Source organism: Malaya genurostris, chromosome 2 (genome assembly GCF_030247185.1).
Source record: "Malaya genurostris strain Urasoe2022 chromosome 2, Malgen_1.1, whole genome shotgun sequence".
Lineage (NCBI taxonomy): Eukaryota > Metazoa > Arthropoda > Insecta > Diptera > Culicidae > Malaya > Malaya genurostris.
Window position 1 is genome coordinate 315,291,753 of NC_080571.1, and position 22,559 is coordinate 315,314,311.

Below are 22,559 nucleotides of genomic sequence, written 5' to 3' on the forward strand. Positions count from 1 at the left end.
GTTGTACACCTGATATGTTATATAGATAGATATAACACTTTTTTTTTGTTATCCCCGTTGCTCGTCTCCGTAGTCGTTCATATTTCCTGACTAAGTTATTACAATTTTTAAATAAACTAGTTTAAAAATGTGAAATGTGCTATACTTTACCACTTTCGAATATTGGTTATTACTGAAATAGTAAGGAAAATGTTTGTGATCGTGCCAAAACATTCGACAGAGAAACTAATCTTGCTTACTTGGTTGCTTTTTATGTGCTCTAACCTCTCCGTTTCCTTCATAAAACTGGTTTATGCATTGCAAAGTTTAATGATCTGTAGTAATAATATGATACTCATTTCCCTATAATAAAGGATCTGGAAGAAATTCACAATATCTTTTAAGACAATGAGAGCTTTAATTTGAATCATGATTTGTGATAATCGGGTTAACCGTTGCTGAGAAATCGAAGTTTTTGGAGCTTTTCTTCACTATTATCGGTGCATTCGGAAGCGGAAACCAAGGACTCATTAGTTTGAAAAATGTTCACTTATCGTGCTGTAATACCGGTATCGAATGTCGAATTGAAATCAACTTTTCAAAAACTTTTTAAAACATCCTTTTATTTGCATCTTAGTTTGTAAAAATCGGTTATGAAATTTCCGAGAATATTGATTGTACATTTTCTCACAGATTTGCACATATTGCCTTTAAATCGGAAATCGGATAAAGGTAAAATTTAATAGCGAGCTATGGGACCATAAGACCTTTTGATTGAATCTTAGTTTGGGAAAGTCGGTCGCACCATATCTCTGAGAAAAGTGAGTGAATTTTTTTTTTATTTTTTAGGTGCATATCACTCTGCAATTCCGGAACCGGAAGTCGGTCGGGATGAAATTTAAATGGAAGGTCTTATGGGACCATAAGACCTTTCATTTGAATTTGAGTTTATGAAAATCGGTTCAGCCATCGTTGAGAAAATCTAGTGACATGTTTTGTCACCTCAACGTACTGAGTAGAATGCTATATGACACTCGGTCCTCCATTCAAAAGTCGGTTTTCACAGTAATTGCATAACCTTTCTATATGAGAAAGATAATAGATAATTCCTACAGTACATGCTATAAATACTAAGAGCCAAGATGTTGAAACTATTAGTGTCGGGTAAAATAATAATTAGAATGCTATTGATGTACCGTAACCTGAAATACATATTTTACAGTTGTAGAAAACCCCGTGAGAAACATCAATTGAACGGATACTGAACGTAAGTGATTTACACGATATTTAAAACTTACTTTGGAATTGAACTAATGAAATACTGTACAATTATGTTTTGACGTCAAGACAAAAAATACCCCTTCTGCTGCTAAATAAAGGCATTGAGATTAGAATTACGTGAAATGGTCTGTTCTGTTGTGTTTTCAAGGAGTGCTCTGAAAAATTAAACATAGAAAAATTTTAACAGTTTTCCAAAAATCACCAAATTAATTCGATAGTTTCTTTGAAATTTGTTATCAGTGTAAACGAATTATTGGTTATTATTTAGGGGTTAGCCAAATTTTGTGCTAGGGCACATAACCGTTTTTATTATATTTTACGTTTCGTCTTTGACTCATCAGTGCAGAGCAGAGCTGCTAAATGTCACTATCAACGAGCAACTTTGCACGACGAAGATTGCAAGGTTTATGTTACTGGACTGCTGCCAACCAGGCTCTACCAATCATCATACAGTGAGTGTCTGAGAGCCGATCTGTCATAACTTAAATTCTCTTGATATTATACTCACCAGGACGCTCATTGATTGCCGATGCGATTGATATTATCTTCATTTCTCCTGTCACTGCTTGATTACGATGTGACTAAATATTAATCAAGCAGCATAAACATTGAATTAAATTCATGTACACCAATAAACTCCGAAATCCGACGACTTTTTACAAAGAACAATTAACTTTATCAATTTATGTTTATGTTAGTACTCTCATGGAATTTTTTTACTTCAACAGGGAATAGGAGAATGAGAGAGAGAACAAAATGCGTCACCTGTCTTTGACTGAGTATACTTCTACTTGGTCATTGAACTATCGAGTATCTCATTTGACAGACACTTTGACCGTACCGATTACAGTTGACAATGATTTTAGTCAGTCTGTCAAGGGCATTTGACATGACTGACAATTTGCAGCTCTGGTGCAGAGTAGGCTATGTGCCCTAGCACAAAGTTTGGCTAACCCCTAAATGACCAAATCTGCATCGGCCAGAAAAAGTCGAAAACACGTTTTCGTTCGGCACGTCAGAAAAGACATTGCACTCCGTTGCAGAACAAAAAGGGTTCTGTAAGTAGCAGAAACTTTACGTCAGCTTAGCGGTTCAAATTGAACTGCCGAGTTTAGCACTAAGCAGTTCAATTTGAACTGCTCTGCACTGATGAGTCAGAGACGAAACGTAAAAAATATTGGTTATTAGTTTGCTAAAGCAATTTACAAATATTTGCAAACTTGCTCAATTTCACATGAATCTGAATTCTTTTAAGTTTACGTCTGAATATTTAAAAAATGGCCGCTTCTATTTGTGATCTGATCCACTTCTAACCTTTCAATTCACAGACGAAAGCAGGTCAAATGATTTGCAATTTCAAAACACGATACATTTCGGTATTTTTTGGTAGTTTCACTTCCTTGCCAAGACCACGTAGCGATGAATTCGGATTTTGCTACCGTCAAAAATGCGTTTTCATACTTCAGTTTGTTTCAGTGTTAATTTGCTGAATGTGTTGCACTATGGAATAAAGTGGAGAAATTCATCTGTCATGTAATTGAAACGTGTCAGCGATCCTTAGAATAATTATTAATCTACGCTTTGAGAAAAGTTTCCGGAGCAAAACGTAGACAGGCTTTACTATTGATATCCATTACAAATGTTTGCTTTCGTAGTTGAAAAACTAGGGCTAAAGTTAAAAAAAACTTCGAATAGCCTATACTTCAGGCGATCGTCGCAGATCTGCACGATTCGTCGAGCTTTCCTTTCAAACTATGATCGTAGCTGTAAATATATGAAAAAGGTTAATTACGATGGTTAATTTTCCTTCATCGCTAATCAAGAAGCATAACTTTCTAGTTTATTAATTCAAATGACCTTCTTAAAAACTACAAGCAGTAAATAAGCTCCATAATACATTGTGGCTTCCGTGCTTATAATTTAGTAATTGTGCAACGGCGCGGATCGAAAATATTAGGCAATACGAATCGCTCGAACCCAGCCATAAACTTGATTACCGTCCTAGTATTATGCTAAAAAGTTGTTCAACAATTTATCAAAACCTGCAATTTCCCACACAGAAAGGGTCGGCACACAAGAAAGGCCACAAAAGAGCCCGTCCGTTATTATAATATACCTTCCCGGGTCGACCGATTTGGCCGAACTAGGTGGCACCGCTTTTCTCCCGCTTCACCTGAGCAGAGAGAGAGAGAGAGAGAGAGAGAGAGAGCCTCCTCCATGGAACACTCCCGAACCGCTGCAGCAGCCGTCGCCGGGTTCAGTCGGTGTTTTGTCAGTGAATAATCGATTGCCATTTTCCGAAAATCAAAATTAAGTAATTTCTCATTATACTTATGTGCGGTCATAGTTTGATCGGCGACCAACTGCCAACTCTGCTAGGGCTCTGTCGCGGAGGGCTGTCTTTCGGCGGACCAAGTCACTGTGGCCCCGGTCAATCGCGCACCCAGCCGGTTCAGCCCTTGCCGAGGGAGTTAGCTTTTCTTTTGAAGTCAGAGTGGGTCTGTGCACTATCAACTATTTGTGTATTTCTGTACCATAAAAGTCAATTTCTGGTAGTACATTGTTCCGACCTTACATCAAATCACGGAGTTCGCGGGTGGTGATCACAGGCGCTGGTGGAGACAGAAGTTGTGCGAGCATTTGCTTATTAGATATGAAATTTAATTACATAATCAGCTGTCTTTGGTAGGGTAATTGAAAAATCGTGCCGCCCGCAGATTAGGTCGCCCCACGTGGTCCCAAAGGAGCATAGTGCACCGGCCGGCCGGCCGACCAGCCGATCTGCTGCTGCGCAATTCCTGCGCCTATCGAAACACACCGAAATGCTTCGAGGGGCCAGCTGTTGGGAACCGATCGCGAATGATGAATTTCTTCCTAGTTTCGTTGTGGTTGGCTCGCGACGGCGGCTGCCCACTCGAGACAAAGCTTTAATTCATTAATCCTACTGGCCCGGACAATCTGGTTGTTTTCGACGAAGACCGATCGGAGTATTTTGTCAATCAGTCGGTTCGATAATTTTATTGCCTTCATTAGAGGTATTGCAGCAAGGGTTGGAAAAAAGGTGTTAAGGTTTTCTTTGTTCGTCGATTGAGAAACAAATCTATCAAATATATTTTCATTCGGTGAAAAAGATCCCGTTTCGGTATAAGTCAAATTCACAGGAAATTCTAAAACCAATTCATCTTCGACTTAAATAAATTATTCTAATCTCATCATTCAACCCAACCGGGCAAACAATTGTCCATTCTAGATACAATCTTTTCCGTCTCACACGTCTAGCATTTCCCATTGATCAACTGAATCCGTCTCAGGTGCTTTCACGATCACCTAAAACAGGGCGTGAGCCACTGACCACCGACGGCCCCGTGGGGAGGGGGGGGGGGGGGTAATGTTTTCAAGCGTCACATGGGATTTTGGAAGTGACCCACAGTGCTCTCCACTGGACGGAAGATGGAAGATGATCATCCCGTCAGTCCGTCAGTCCGTCCGTTGACCGGGGGGAAAAGATCTGTATCAAACCATCGCACTCATTGAATAAAGCTCGCCTTTTCCCAAACCCCAACGCTATTTAAAACCGTTTGGAATCCGATCGTAATCACCGGGGGCTTTCGCGCGTCTTCGTCCACAGCTTTTCTGGTTCGGGTGTTGGCGACGATCGCGCTGTCGAGGATGATGTGCACCTTTTTGGAGTCTTTCTCTCAAATGCAAACAGGGCCCCACATCCTCCCCCCAGCAGTCACCGCAGGTAATACATAATGCGAAGAAAGAGGAAGGTTTTTTTTGGATTCATTTGTTCAACCTGCCATGCTGATGGGGGCCATTGAATTGCGCGCACCATTACGAAAATATTTATGTCTGATTTTTCGGTTTTGATTCACAGTAGGAATGGGTACCTCTCTCTCTCTCCCTCCACTCACCCAGTTCGGTCCACAGTTTCTCTGGGCCCCGCTCGGTTCGGTATTTTAGGATTTTATTATGGTGTCAGAATAATAAGACAGGTGAGTGTACCGGAGCCGAGCTCGTTTAGACGGCCTGAAAAGAAGGAGAGCAATTGTTCCGTTCCAATGGTTTGTTTATTTTTTGGGTCGCAGTTGATTAAAGCTGAATCCCGTCGTTTGGGACCTTTCATTCCGCGGGAGAACAAGTCAAGTGAATGGAGTGCCGGGCAGGTGTAAAATCTATAAAATTGCGGTTATTGTTGTGAACCATACTGATTCGAAAGCGTTCCATTTGTATGAACGAATACTGTTTTTTTCCTGCATATTTGTTAGGCTTGTTGGTGAATAGCTTGTTTGACAGTAGCGGAGCGAAAAGATGATTCATGCCAAGCGGTCCAAATTGTCGAGTTGCTCTACAACATGTGAGAATTCACAATCACTTCATCGTTAGTTGATCATCGAACCGATTCAAATATTTGAAATTTTGAAGATAATTTCAAACTCTTTTGAACAATATTGAATGATTATTAACTTAAAAATGATGTAATGTAACATAAGATTCGAAACCTATCATCAAAATCACAAATTCTTTCAATCTAGCGAAATCGTTCGGCCAGTTGAACTACTTTGGATGTGAAGAATCATTAATTAAAAACCCTTCTTAATCCACCTAGAAATTTTAGAAAAAAAAATTAACTAAGGACATATGCGCAGTATTTTGTTATTAAAAAGCAAAGTCTTGGCATTACATTTCTTCTGTGAAATTTGGCCTTCCTGTTTCAACAGACTTTATTGCGTATAGAATCATTGCATGGCTAGTACTACGATCCTACTGACACTTAGAATCCTTCCAGGTTGGGGCTCGAACATACGACAACCGGCTTGTAAGACAAGCACCCTATGCATTGAACCGCCAACCCGGGCTATTTTGTTTTGGGTTTTTTGTTTATTCGAGTTGCTTTTGGAATATTCTTAACTGATATCTCCGAAGTTACTGAATTGGTGGAATTGTTTTCCGTTTTGAATCAATGAGAGGAAAACTTTTATCATGTGGATAGTAAGTCATTAGACTTTACAAACTCCAAATTGGAGGAAACCTGGCACGCGTTCTCAGTACAGCCTGGCATATGTTTCGCACGGTACAAGAGACGCTCAAGACTCTAGACGCAAGGTCGGATGTATTTCACTCAAGTATTTTAAACTCAAAACCCGTTAGTTACATATAATTGGTGTTCAAGAAGAATTTGAAGGCATTTAAATAAACACTCTGAAAAATACATGCTCAGAGAAAAGATTGAATGCTTTTCAAAAATCTGAAAGCTACCGATAAAATCAAATTTGAAAACAATTCATTTCAAAATTATTCCCTGTAATATTATTTTTAATTTGCTATCACAAACAACATTTGATGTTATTTGGATAAGTGTATTTTTAAATATGAAGAAGCAGCAGCCAAAACAGTTTAATGCCATTCGCTAACTTTTTGATCACAGAATAAGAATTATTTAAACACCAGACTTTCTAGTTCAAGAGCAAAAATGTTGTTTCCAAGAAATAACAGCTATCAAGATATATATAAATTAACTTGAAGGTTTCTCATAAAATTTGTCGTTTCAGACAAAAAACGGAAGAAGTCCTCAACTCCTAGAAAATCAGTAAAATTAGTCAAATAAATGTATTGAGTTAAATGTAGAAACCAATTTCGCTTCAAATATTTTTTTTTAATTTTTACTTGCATGATATCATACTTCATCATTTACGATGTAGTTTTTAGTAAAAATATGAATTCGTGAGCAAATACCAACCATTTTTCAAAGTTTTACCTATTGATTTAATGATAGTTGGAGCCCAACCCGATCAGATGATTATAACAAAATTCTAACAACTGGAATAAGTTATTTCAGAAATATTTTGTAACAAATTTTGAAATATTTTTGGCTGGTAAACTGTTAAAATAACAAAAATCATAACAAAAAAGACTCTAGCGGGAACAAAATCGTAACAGATTTTGGAACGTTTGTATCACAATTATTATTGAATTTTATATAACTACAGAAATCCGAAAGCAGAAATTTATAACAACAGTTGTAAAAAATTAGATAGCAAATTTAACACAGAAAAACTATATCACAACTAACTTTTAGCATCGTTTCAATCCAAAGTTGTTGAATGTTTTTTTTTTATTAAATGAATAATTTATTTAGTGATCTGATTACTTCGTTTAGTTTTTTGAAATTCTGATCATTATATTTCGATCATTATATTTCGATATAATATACGGAAGAACTCATTTTTTCAATTAATGAACTTCACCATGAGTCTTGCAAATGAAAATAAAACATCATAACTGATTTTGTTATTATATTGTTATCATAAGTTTTAACTTTTAACTGTTTTCATTTGTTGAATATGTCAAAATAACACAGATTGTTGTACATATCAACTGTTGATATACTTGTGTTATGATTTTGTTATGTGCATCTGATCGGGAAGGCGCACGCTATCTACCATCATAATTTTTCCTAAAACTGATAAACCATTCTGCTTTTGTTTTAATGTTTACTCTTTTAGTAATTCCTGCAACTTCTTCTTAAATTTCTTTTGTACGAAAAACTGTTTTCGAGTTTCAATTACTTGAAGAAAGTGCAAAAAATGTTTTCGTCCTTTTTGAAAACAAGACTTCAGTCGAATCGGCTTCGTTAGCGCGAAAAATAAATGGTTTGCCCTACTGAAGATGGAAACAAAGTCACGTACCATACTGAAAATGTGTATCGAAGAAATTAGTCCCTGATTTGGACGACTGTTTGTTTCTATTGTTAATTTCTAGAATTGTTCCCATGGGTGCCACAGAATGAAATGTGTTTGATTATTTCCTGAAATTTCGTTACGAGCATTGCCGAAGCTGCACGACAATTGTGATCAAGACGTTCCAGACTCAAGGTATACAATGGTTACCTACAAAAATTTATTGACCCCATGATAATTCTGTCAGCAACCAGAAATCTAAAACCAACATGATTGGAAATTTACCTATCTTGGGCCTCCGGAAACTCCAGTACTTTTGTAACATCCGGTAGAAGACGCATTACAGCCATCATCGACTGAAAAATTAAGTGAAACCTATGCACAACATGACGTGCTTATATAATTCAATACACCTTTTTTAATTCACCTAGTGGTGTAATCATGTCTTTCTCATATTACTTATATTTCTTAAAATATCACTGGAAGATTCTGTCAAGAATTTTTTTTTCAATCTTGAATAAAATAAGAAACTTTCTTTTGGTATGAACCAACATAACCTTTTGAACTTTTCTTTATTTTGCATCGTCGCACTAAAAGATTAAACACTCTTTACCCTATAGCTCTGGAACTGGAAGTCGAATTCGAATGAAATTTAACAGTAACCTATGTGACTGTATTAACTTTTATTTGAACTTAAGTTTTAGGAAATCGATCAAATCATTCCTGCGAAAATTGAGTGAGTCTCGTATTGAACTGTTTGACCATAATTTCCGGTACTTCTGAAACCGGGAACTAGGAACCAGTAAAGACTGTCCCAGAAAGTATGGACGCACTTTGATTTCGCTGTAAATAATTCACAAGTGTTAGATATACAAATTTTATTCGATATACTGATAATATTAGGCCAGCACAACAGAATATTATTTTCAACATTTGCTACTTAGCCATTGTAGACTAGCTGGCGCACCTTCTTGCGAACGTTACTCATTAAATTCGGTACAGACTTCTTGGCAGAAACTTTTTTCCAATCTTTTTGGAACTGTTGAATGGTTTCGGCTGCCGAGACATGTTTCCTAAGATGTGCCTTCGTTAATGCCCAAAATTCCTCAATTGGTCGAAGTTGTGGGCAATTTGGTGGATTCATGTCTTTTGGAACGAAAGTGACATTTTTGGTAGTATACCATTCTACCGTTGATTTCGAGTAGTGGCAAGAAGCAAGATCTTGCCAGAAGACAACAGGATCCTTGTGGCTTCGAATCATGGGTAGAAGTCGTTTTTGTAAACATTCTTTGATGTATATTTCGCTGTTCATTGAAGCAGTGGTGATGAAGGGTTTCGAAATCTTACCGCAGCTACAAATTGCTTGCCAGACCATAGCTTTCTTACCAAATTTTTCGACTTCAATCGATGTCTCGGACTGGTTCAAAACTTGCCCTTCTCGCACCGTATAATATTGTGGTCCCGGCAAGGATTTGTAATCGAGTTTCACGTAGGTTTCGTCGTCCATGATTATGCAGTTCAAATTTCCAGCAAGAATAGTATTGTACAGCTTTCGAACCCTCGGCCTGATCGATGCTTCTTGTTTCGGTCTACGTTTTGGATTCAAACGTTCTGTAGCACGAAGAACATTTGTCTTCGAAGTGCCCACTGTTTTGGCCACACCCCGAACTGAAACCTCCTTCTTTTGCTCGAACACCTTCAGTGCACGTTTATCCAACTGAGGGTTAGCAGGATATTTTTTTCGACCTGTTTTCGGTTTATCCTCCTTCCATTTTTTGCTATCTTTCTCAGTGACAGTCCGCGTGACGTTCTGCTGAAAGTCCACGCATTTCGAAACAAACTAATGAAAACGAATAAAAAACTGCACAAGTGGTTAGAGAAGAATTTAAATAGCAGGACGCAGCCATAAAAATTGACAGATTCTGAACCATTGCGAAATGGCAGCGGTTTTTGGTTACGTCCATACTTTCTGGGACAGTTTTTATAGCCGAAGTTTGTTCGTTTAGTGAGTAACTAATAACACCTACAAATTGGATCAGTTTTAAGCCAAATCTAGAATAATTTTCCTTTTCGTCGCTCTAAATGACGGTGTGAAATTCAATAGCAACCTATGGGATTACGAGATTTTTTATTTTATTAGTGACATTATTTGACACATACTCACACAAACATTGCTCAGCTTGATGAACTTTTTTGAATGATCTAGAACACAATTTCCACTAGTCAATTTTTCAAGTGATTGTGTAAACTTTCTATATGAGAAAGGCAATAAGTGTACTTTTATAGAAAAGCTAAGCTGATAACGATCATGATCTTGTAATAACACTAACAACTAGGTACAGAATGTTTATATTATTCATCTGAAAAATAGTAAAATCGCTTGTGAAAAAATACTCACGAAATTGAAAATTTTCACTAATCGCACTGTAATACCGGAACCGGAAGTCGGATCTGGAACAACTTTTCGGGGACTTTTTAAAGAATTTTAAGACCTTTTATTTGCTTCTTAGTTTGTAAAAAATCGGTTAAGAAATTTGCGAAAAAATTTATTGCACATTTTTCCATAAATTTTCACACATTTTCTTGTAATTTCGGAACCGGAAATCGGATCCAAATAAAACTCAGGAAAACTGTATGAGGTCTTTTACCTTTCATTTGAATCTAAGTTTGTAAAAATCGGTTCAGCCATCTTTGAGAAACGTGTGTGACTATTTTTTTTCTTATTTTTTTTTGCTGCATATCACCCTATAATTCCGGAACCGGAAGTCGGATCCATATGAAACTCAGAAACTTTGTATAGGACCTTAAGATCTTTTATTTGAGAAAATTGATAGAAAATACATACATACTCACACACACACCTTTGGTTCAAGTTGAATTGTTTAAGTTTGCAATAAGCAGTTCAATTTGAACTGCTCTGCACTGACGAGTCTAAGACGAAACGTAAATAACAGTAAAAACGGTTATGTGCCCTAAGCACAAACATAGGCTAACCGCTAAATGACAAAAATAGTTCGCATGTCCATGGATTAAGGAGTGTATCAAAAATAAGCTATCCACATACATTTGTGGTGTACGCATGTATTTGTGATGGTTTCTTATGCTCAGATTACAACATGCTGTGTATTTGGCTGTCAGTTTTCGTTTGTTTATTTGTTTGTGCGGTTGAAATTCTGCGTTTTCAAAATGTCCATATTGAAAAGGAAATTAAAATTAATGCTAAGTGAAAAAGGTATTACTATGCGAAAATTGGCGAAGCGGTTTGGAATTCATTATACCAGTGTTGAAGCTATCATTAATAGGTTTGGGGAACACTATTCTTAGGAAGAGCTACTAGGAAGAGGCAGAAAATTCGGTTCTTCCAACCCGAAACTGGACCAGAAAGTGGTATCTCTAATCATGAAGAACAAATCAATGTCAATACGTGATTTTGCCAAAACAGCAGGAACGAGTGTCGGAATGGTCCAGCGTATCAAGAGGCAAAATCACCTAAAGACCTACAACAAGCAGAAAATCTCGAAACAAAGTGTAAAACAGAAGAAGCGAGCAGCAACAAGGGCCCGGAAATTGTATTCGCGTATTTTGCAGTGTCCAGATGCATGCGTTTTGATGGACGATGAGACTTTTGTAAATGAGGACTCAAAAACTCTTCCAGGTCCACAATACCTTACTGTCCTCGTTGGGGAGGATGTGAGCGATGCGGACAGGTCAATTAAAATGGAGAAATTCGGTCAAAAGATACTGGTATGGCAAGCAATATGTTCCTGTGGTTTGAAGTCAGCCATTTTTTACACTACCGGAACTATAAATGCAGAAATCTGTCGCTCTTAGTGTTTCCAGAAAAGATTGCTGCCTTTATATAAGAAGCATAGTACACCTCCATTGTTTTGGTCGGATTTAGCGTCGGCTCGCTATGCCAAAACCACTCTCAATTGTCTTGCGGAAAAGGATATAAATTTCGTTGAGAAAAATATCAATTCACCAAATTACCCTCAGCTTCGATCCATCGAACGTTACTGGGCAATCGTGAAGAGGGTCTTCAAGAAGACTGGTAAAGCAGCTAGGAACATGCAGGAATTCAAATAAATTTTGGCTCAATCGTCTAAAAAATGCGATGCAACACTTGTCCGGAACTTGATGAAGAGCGTTCGATCAAAAGTTCGAAAATTCGTGAAGGAATAACTTAAATTTCATCCGGGTTTCATTGTGCTCAAGTTTAACCTGGTCAATAAGGGATACATTTTTAGTTTGAACAAAAAATAGTTTTTTATCACAATTTGAAAGAAAAAATTTGTGGATAGCTTATTTTCGATACACTCCTTGGTATGACGAATAAATTGAAATAGTTTTGAGCCCAACTTTGATTATTCTTTGTATTGTCATCTTCTATAGCGGTTTGAATTTTATAAAATTCACCGTTTTTGTATGGGACCATAAGTTTTTTGAAAAATCGTTTTAGTAATTACCAAGTTATGAATTTAAAAAAGCCAGACAAATTTGAATCAAAAATGTTTTGATAGAGAGTGTTTGTACCAAATATTATGAATTCCTGAAAGTTGATATATCATTTTCTCGTGAAATTGCTGTATGTATAGTAAATCAATGGGCTTATGACCACTTATTACAGTTTTCCGGATGCAGAAATCTCTAGAACGCAGTGGTTTTCTGGTTTCCACTTCAAACAATATACAAACTCCTATTGTTGTGAGATCAGTTTTACAGATTTCGGCATCACATATAACACATTGAGAAGTTTATAACACTCATCTGCATATATTTCCAGACCCTAGCAGATGGATTTGAATAAAATTGGTAAAAATCTGTGGAACTTCAACCTATTATAACCCAGTCAAATGAAGTGATACCTTAAATTCCATCATAGTTTGTGCCAAAGAGCTTGGGAAACGTGAAATTGCTTTTTAAAATGTTCTATTATTGGAATTATCCTACGTATGGCATTTCATACGCTTGACCAATGCAGTATCAAATGAAAATATCAAAGGTTTTTTGTGCAATATTTTTTTAAACTGTTTTATTCTCGAAGAAATATTACTGAGAAAATAAAATTTAATTCAATGTAATTTATGGTACCGGTAGAAACACTCTGAGGGATGAAGACCTACATCACATTTCAAACAAATAAACGTGGTACATTTGTTACAGAATGCACACCGTCGTTGTGTTTTTTTCGTATTAGTATTGATCAAATGGTTCATTCCGTCGAATCTACCTTCTGAAGACTTTGAATGCCTGGGTTTAATCTGCATAAGCTCAACTCTGTTTGGATTAATGTCAGTAAGAAGTCCTTCGCAAACAGCTCTAGTGAAGCCCCGTAAAGGTTCTTTTTCGTGAGTCTTTCTATAGATGTACCAAAGATTTACGACACCACCATTCAGCATGAAACGGAAATGAGGCCAATACCACTTTTTATTACGAATGGTAGATCGGTAAAGTCCTCGTTGAGCGTCGAAAAAATCTACTCCTCCCATCCCTTTGTTATACATTTTGCAAAGATGGGGTTGTGATACTGTCCCTTTTTTTCTTTTCGGAGGAAATGTATCTAACACATGTGCCACCACGCAGGACAATGGTGTCATCTTTTACATTAGTAGCCATATTCACAATATTATTGTCATTCCATCGAATAATGGTGATATTTGTCTGGCTATCGCGCATAATGTCATATGATCCTCTAGTCTGCTTTTTGAGAGAACCCAACGGTGCCTTCTCATTTCGGTTTTTTCGAATGGATCCAATAATATTTATGTTTCTTCTTGCAAAATCGTCTAATAAAGTCAAGCTGGTAAAAAAATTGTCGATGTATATGAATTTTCCGTTTTTAATAATTCCATTACTGAAGTCAGTTACAACTTTGTATCCCAACGGTTCCCCAGGCTTGCGATCAGTTTCGCTTATAAAATATTTTCATCAAACTTACGATCAAAATGAAACATTTATTAGAATTATTTACCTTGATATGGGATAAACTTGGTGAGATAGCCATCATGAGTGCACAAACACCAAAATTTGAAGCCGAAACGAATTGGTTCTACACGAATGTATTGCTTCATAGAGTTCCTGCCGTAATATGGTTCCATTGCTTTATCGATTGAAAAATGTGTTCCTAATGGATCACCCATTTCCAAGATTTTGTGATTCATGTGATCGATCAAGGGTCTAATTTTGTACAATTTGTCAAATCCATCGTCAAGCAAATTGTTGTTGAAATGCAAATATTTTAAAATAAGATCGAATTAATTCCTTGGCATTGTATTATCAATCAGCATGTTATATGTATCTTCTTTTGATTCCCAAAAGTTACGTTTACTAGGAAACGAGCAAAATACCCAGAAATTTATACATTTCGGGTATGGTTACATGGAATCGTGAATCTCCTTTTTGCAATGCATAGTTATTCGTCTCGGTGGTAATAAATCCCACGAAACCTATGTCGAACAACTGGTGGAACATATCAACCGATGACCATTTATATTTATAGCAAGAAGCACTAAGATTAGAGCTATGTTCATTGAGAACAATGGCCGCATTCGTATTACAAGTCAATTTAACTTTTTTCCAATGCCTAATTTTTTGCTTCTTGCTTGTGCTTTGGGGATGTTGCTTATTACAGAAAACTTTGCACTCGACATTCACGCGTTCGCCAAATCCTAAAGGACCCTTCTCCGTATCACTATTTTCTGCATCCACGTCACTTTCCAATCCACTATTCGGAGGCACAATAACTTCTTCATCTAAATCTATTAGAAAATTGTACAGCTCCTCCGGTTTATCTGGCAAAAGATATTTCCTGTAAAAAAATAATATCGTATCATCCCAAAGTATGAAATTTCATACATTCAAATGTTAACCCAAACATTTATAATTTTTCACATATTTATTATTATTTCTTCGGATTTTGTAATAGATATAACTATTTTTGTATTTCTGGCAACGTTTTGTCACAAGATGTAAACAATAAAAGTAAATTCAAACAACAAATTCAATGAAATATATGGCTTACTTTTTTGTTGCCATTTTCACCAACTTCACAAGGGTAGAAACACTAAAAAAATGTCAAAAAATGACAACTGTTTTAACACATAAAGAGATTGGAAGTGTAATTTTCCTTTTGGGGTAGAGTTGAAGCTGTTAGCTAGTTAAATTCCGCAGCAAACATGAATTGAAAAATAGGTATTACGCTATTTCATACGCTAGGACATAATGGGTTAAAAACTTTCATTTGGATCTAAGTATAAAAAATAGGTTCATATTTCTATACAGACATTTTGCAATCTCGTAAAATAGTTCGAATAGTATATAAGTACCTGTCGGGCCTTCGGAAAAAAATCTCTTCTTCAGAAACAGAAAACGCAAGCTGTTTGCGTTCCCACCGGGTAATTTTTGAAATACTCGAATGCTGCGAATTGAACGGGTTCGGTTCGGTTCGGTTCGGTTCGGTTTATCAGTGTAGTATCTTCACGGCCAACATTCGACGTCGAGACAGGTTACCTTTTTTGTTCAAAAGTTTCATAATTTATCACCTTCATCTAGACGTCTGTTTGCGCGCACCAACAAGTAGAGGAGAGTGGGATAAAACGTACCTTTTATGAATGACGACTAATCATGTTCGATTGAAATCCTGTTTCTGTGGAAATTTTTTTCTCTAATACTTATTTCTGCTATTTCATTCATCAGTTTTTTTCTTCTAGCGTGTTGTGGCAGATGACTCATTTTGGTATATCAATGTTAGAATAGTTAACGATGGAAATGAGTAGTTCTTTAATATCTCGATATCGCTGAAAATTGGTACTCTATTATTAGGTTTCGGTGAAGGAACGTCAGATGAAAGAGTGTCTAAAAAATAATTCAAAGTCACTAATCTATTATAATTTTGAATTGTTAGGACATCCTAAATTTACAGATCGGCAGTACAACTTTATTGTTGATAGAAAATAAATGTATGAAGTGAAAATGTATAGTGCATGTTAGATGAAAATTCGTATCTAAACTTAACGACTGCAATCTTCTAAATTTTATATGACAACTTTAACTTTTTGAGGTATTCCATAATTTAGTAAATCAAAGGGTTATCTGCCAAGGCTAAAAACTTATCGACAACCGTTCTTGTGACAAAGCGTTGCAATATTCTCCTGGCGGCTGCATATTGCTCCCTCTTTCCCAGGGTCGAAGTAATCTGACTCACTGAACTTCCTGACTACCGACCGCCGAACACTCCAGTACCGAGAGGTAAGAGTGCAATTTCACTCGATTACTTCTTTATACATTTATTTGCCATCTTTGTGCGGACCGAGCAGAGAGAGAGAGAGAGAGAGAGAGAGCGAGGCAAGGCGGGGAAGCTTTACTACTCCTGCAGACAGGTGAGTGCCAACCGCGGGATCCGGATAGTTGAGCAGAGTGACTTTTGTGTTTTGTGTATGGTGGTGGTGGTGGTGGCTTTCGGAGCAGCCCGGAGCCAGTTTCGTACAAGCGTTGCTGGCAGACATCATCAAGATTGCAAATGCGATGTGTTATAAGATGGCAAACAGTAGCAATTAGCAGCGGCTATGCGAGCCTTGCATACACGGGGACTAATCTAGATGAAGCCTCCGTGAGTGCGGAGCCTACTGCCAACAGTGATCGAGGCGTATCCGGATTGTGAGACAGAAAGGATTTACTGCTTGGGGAATGGTCGTTGATCATCTGGATGGGAGGTATTAAAAGGACTGCTGCAGAGCTACCGGTCATGATTATAATCGGAAAGTATCAAATGACCATAAATCTATATCGCGGTTATCGCGCTTTGTTCTGGATTCGATGTAAACAAAGACAAAAACATGATAAAACAGTGGTCATCTTTCAAGATTAGCTCGCTCGCTGGAACCGGGGGGGAATATTACGAAACAGACACATTCCGAAACTTTCAACTAATCACAACACACTCATTTCCGACCCACTGGAGCGGTAATTATCACCTGAAGGTGATAAATCTCCCAATGGTTAAGAGTTTCGCCTAATCACGATCGAGAGCCAAAACAAACAAAATGATCTCATTAGGTCATTTATCACACTTGATTATGCTAATGTCAAGCCGTATTTATGAGGTTCCTCGTGTCGAGTTCATAAACCGGCTATCGGCTATCTGTTTCCCTTCGGCCTGGTTGGCCACGCGGTTCTCACACGAGGGCCACCGCCGCTGCCGCCGCGTTGACGTGCAACGGACAATGCCGTGACCGTTACGAACTGAATCGAACTAAATTGCCTAAACTTTGGCAAGGCAGCCTTAATATGGAAAGGTCAACCTCATTCCAGTTGGGCACCATAAATCACCCACGTGAGCATAACTCATATCAAGGCTCGAAAATCTCGGCCCCCATCCGGATGGCGATTGTGCTTCAGGATTTTCAGTGCCTCGATGGTTTCAGAAGCACCTCTGGTAGAGTTTTTTTTTTTTAATTTTTACGGCTAAATTGGAAATAACTTCCTTTGGTAAAACGCGCTAATTTTACCAAGTGTCATGGTTCCAGTTTGACAGATTGTATATATTTTACTTGAACCGTTCACTCAATTACGTTTCGATTTAGGATTTAAGGATTAATAATATTTTAAACAAATCCATACTTGCTCTAACCATCAGCATTCATTCAGGAAAATATCAAAAATAGCTAGAGTTGAAAAATCAACACCGACAAAATTAAACACAAATTTATGTCCGCATTGACGCTCGATCTAATAAATATTCACGTCTTATCGAACACTTAGCTCACGAGTAGTGTACACATCAATTATTTGAAGATCGTCACCGGACAAGTTGAGTCCTTGAGATTATGCATCGTACAGCTTTTCTCCAGAATCCTAGTCCGCCGTATCGACACTGAGCACGCTAGTCTAGACTTTTTTTCTAATGTTCATTGCAAATTGGCGCAAAATACGTCCATGTTTCGGATTTTTTTCTAACTTATCGATAAGCAAAACTCAGCCTGTTTACGTCGCAGGTGACATAAGGCCAACAATAGTTCGTTCGGAAAATTGTAATATTTAGAATTTATGTTAATCACGTTCTGAATTAAACCTTCACACAGCCAGAGTCTCCACGAGAGGTTTGTTTTGTCTCACTGAATTGATAAATAAATCATACTTGAAGGCATTACGAAATATTTTAAAATATTCCTTTCAATGACGAATAATTTTCTTCGTCATGTGACAGTCCACGGATCGGATCAAACTCGAACACACCACTGTTGGTGCCATGTGCTACAGTTCATGGCTGCACTTCCAGCGAGAGTCCATTGGCAATTGGCTTTGTTTATTTATATAAATTTTGAGTGAGATTAAACTTAGAACTAGTTTGCATTCCATTTCCCGACTGTGCTCGATTGGTACTTATTCAATAGATTGTGATTTTATGCAGGATAATTTTGAGACAGGATCACTTGCGATAAATAATGAATTCATCGATTCCTGAGCCTTGGACGCGAGTTCATTGCCAATTTGAGATGATATTTTTATCTGATATCGTGCATAAATACATGATACATACAAGATAATGGAAATATTTATTTCAAAGAATTTAGCGTACCGCAAAAACTCAGCAATAATTGATGCGCATTCTTTTCTTTCTAACTTTAGCAGAGAGCTCTTTATCGAAAGTGTAAAGTTTAAAAGAAGCTACAGATGACAGTCTTATGAGGTTGTTTGAATTGTTGACGTAGGAATCCATTCGACAATTTTTTTTATGAACTTTGAATACTTTGAAAAGAACGGTTTAGTTCGCGAGTGTTGGTGATAATCAAGATCATACAGCACTCGGTAAATGATTAAGACCTTTTTCGGCCTCTAATCATCTATTGTATACAATATTTGAATCGATGCGTAGAATTATTTTCAAGCAATTGGTGTAATAAAATATTTTTTATTTATTAAAAATTGACAGAATGGTCAAAACCTGGACACGGCTAGTACTGTTTTATTTTCCGTATTTTGGATTTGCTCCTCTATTAAGAAAACAAAGAAAACATGTTTTAATGAACATTTTGGGATATTTGGGTTCGTACAAGAAGCATATATTTGATTTTCCTTTCTTCACGTTTCCAAAACTGGCAATCATCATTTTTGTTCTTCATCATCAGTGAGTTCAGCTCAGCTGCTAATCAGTTACAGTAGCATCACTGAACGATTTGAGTAGCTGGATAATTATTTTGATAGAGAATATATCGCCTCAACATCGTAGTGTCAAGCAATCAGTAGATGAGCGCTGAGCGCACGTCAAATATTAGAACCCACTGAGAAACGATTTGAGAGTTGTGATGTTAAGACCGATGTCATTTCAATCCATCTCTCAACTCATGTTCTCGTATGCTGCACATCGTGTTCGGTTCAGCAGCCAGTTGTGATTAGTTCGAGACATGAAATTCAATCATATATTGCATACATCACGCTACGATTCGGTTTTTGTTTTCGTACATCAATGCTCGTACTCGTTTTGAGTACCACAGTACACTCACCTCACTCAGTACAGTGATGCCAAACATAGTACTCCCTTTGAAAACTCGGAATAAGAGTTAGGCACTACTGAGAACCATCAATACCATCACCATACGCACCATACCGAACTCTACCGCAAAATTTATGATTATGAAAACTAATGAAATGTGAGCTTTTTAACATTTAAAGGAAACAAAAATCGCGTGGAGAATACACCTTAATTTCAATTTCTTTGGAAAATTTAAATTAAAAAGTTAGTAAAATTAGACATATTTAAACAATTTTTCTATCATTCTATGACAAAATAGATGTTTGTCTATTTGCACAGTTTCGAGTAATTCGAAAAAGAACTTGAGCTCTGTGAATTTTATAACTCATAATCGAAAAACCCAGAACGGTGCACTTCTTACCTGTATGGATGTTCATGATGAAATGTGAGAAGCAGTTCTTTCATAATTCGATTGACTTGTTGCAGTCGTACCTACCGCAATTTGTCATGGCATGCTATGCATTGATTATTACGAATTCGTTTGTACCCATACATACACCCTCATCTAAAAAAATATCAGGGTACCTAGATTAATAATAGTATAACTTGGTTGAATATTGCTCGGTCCTATCTGTTATATATCATATATACTCCCAAACCTCCATTTACGTAATATTCGGGACTACGTAAATCGAATTATGACGTAAAAAAAGTTTACGTTATTTGGAATTTTCAACGTAAAAAAAACTTTCCTTATGTTTATGTATTATTAGATATGTATAATATATTGGACAGCTATGGAACGAAAATTATGAGTATTTACAGGAAAAGGATGTTCTAAGCAGCATCAATTTCCAAGATGGCGACTTCCGGTTTATTGATATTCCTTGAAAACCCTTACAATGTGGATATTTTCGGAACGGATTTGATGAGTAGATGTCGGAAAATGATGTTTAAAGTCATTTCAAAATCCAAGATGGCGTTTCTCGAAACTCGTAGCAAAACTAGTGTTTTCGGAACGGGTTTAAATAACAGTTCTTAGTAAACGTTGTTTGAGTAATTATGACTTACTGTCGAATACTTCATAATATTGTTACTTTCGGAATGGATTTTACGAGTCAATATCAGGAAGAAAGTTGTTTCAAATAATCTTCAGTAACTTTAATCCAAATTCAAAATAATATTTGCTCGACACTTACAATCGAATTGTCAAATAAATACATAAATTGATGAAAATACTTCGATGTAAATATTTTATGGTTCATTCCTTGGCGAAAGAAATGTTAATATTTAATTTTCAGTATTTCAGTAATATGATTTATTTGAATAGATTCAAGTTTTGAACTGCTGTTAAAACTGTTATTTTCGTTTTCGTTGACTGATTTCAATCCCTGAACTGTTGATTGGTTTCCCCATAATTTCATTCCGGTAAATCACAAAAAACTAATGAGTCAAACAAATAGATTTTAAAATGATTTTGGTGACTTCTTCACAGACCTGAATTAGCAACTAACAGTTCCTCTTCATATCGTTACACTGAAACATCGTTTTCCAACATGTACTCATCAAACCCGTTCCAGAAATATTCATATTGTAAGGGTTTTCAAAGAATATCAATAAACCGAAAGTCGCCATCTTGGAATTCAGATCCACCTCAAACATCTACTCATCAAACCCGTTCCGAAAATACCCATATTATAGTAATTTCTATGGAATATAAATGAGCCGGAAACGATTTTCATTGTATGCAAAAACCAAATTTTAACAAATACCAAATTCAATCTACATAAAAGATCATAGATGTTTGTTTTACATTGTCCAATATATTAAATTCGAAAACTTCCACGAAAATGTAGATTTTTTGAAATTTCGATGTAAATGTAAGATTTCACTCCTAAAAGTTCATTGAGTTGATAAGCAAAATTTCTTAGACGTGCACATACGTCAAATCCACGTAAGTGCCCACAACTTCTTCAATTTTAAAAACTTCTGTGAAAATATCGATTTTTTTTAGAGATTTTTGTTAATATAGAATATATTAACTATTTCACTGTTGAAATTTTAGCTGAAAGTAAATTTAGTCGGTTGGTACACGAACATTCTTGAATGCGTGCTTAGCTAAGTCACAAAAATCTCTAAGATTCAAAAATTTCTGAAAGAATACAAAATTTTTTTGAGATTTTTAGTAAATATGATAGAATTTCATGTTAAATTTTTTTTCTGAAACACTATTCAATCGATTGGTGATCAGCAATGCCGAAATGTTCGATATGAATTTCATGCTAGGTGTCAAACAGGTTTAATTTTATTCTAATTTTAAAATTTCTGGGAGAAATCTAAATTTTGGATTTTCTTTAGTAAATTTGAAACTATTTTTCCCCGTACATTATAGCTGGTATCAAATTCAATCGATTGGTGTACAAAAATGCCAAGCTGTATTTAACATACTTCACAAGGAAAGACCGAAATCAGCATTTTAGCGAAAAAATTAGTTGATTTTCTGATTTCAGTTAGTTATTTTTTGAGACAACTAAAAAATTTAATTTAATTTAGTTTAATTTTTAATTCTAATTCCCTTAATAATAATAAAATATTTGTTGAAATGGCTATTTATTTTAGTTGAATTCACCAATTGAACGTGCTGTCATTTCTTAGCTAAGGCACGCTTCATATCCATTCAACTAATTTTTCAGTTGAATTAGAGAAATAAAACGTTGTTTTGAACCAAAATAAATGGTTGAATTGGTTTCTGCCATTTGCAGCTATATGGCGCCCGAAAAAACGTTAACACCGTAATGACTACTAGACACTAGATGGCACACGACTATCGAAAAAAATTTCAGTCACGATTATCTTTTCTATATTGGCAGGTATAAATACGATGTTGTATTGAAGAAAAAGACACAAGCGAAACATAAATTTCTTTTTGAAAATTTTTCTTCTCAATTGCTGTTTTCTTCATTCGACTTCGCGAAATTGACTCTCTCACTGAAAACTTTGAGCACTCGGAAAACAAAAACCGAATACGAGGAGTACACCGGACAGCGTAGCCCAGAAGGTTGGAAGATACAAAAAACATCATTTGACATATAAAATTAGAGTGCAATATTCGAAACTCACTTCACTGTTCCCCGTAAAAACATTAT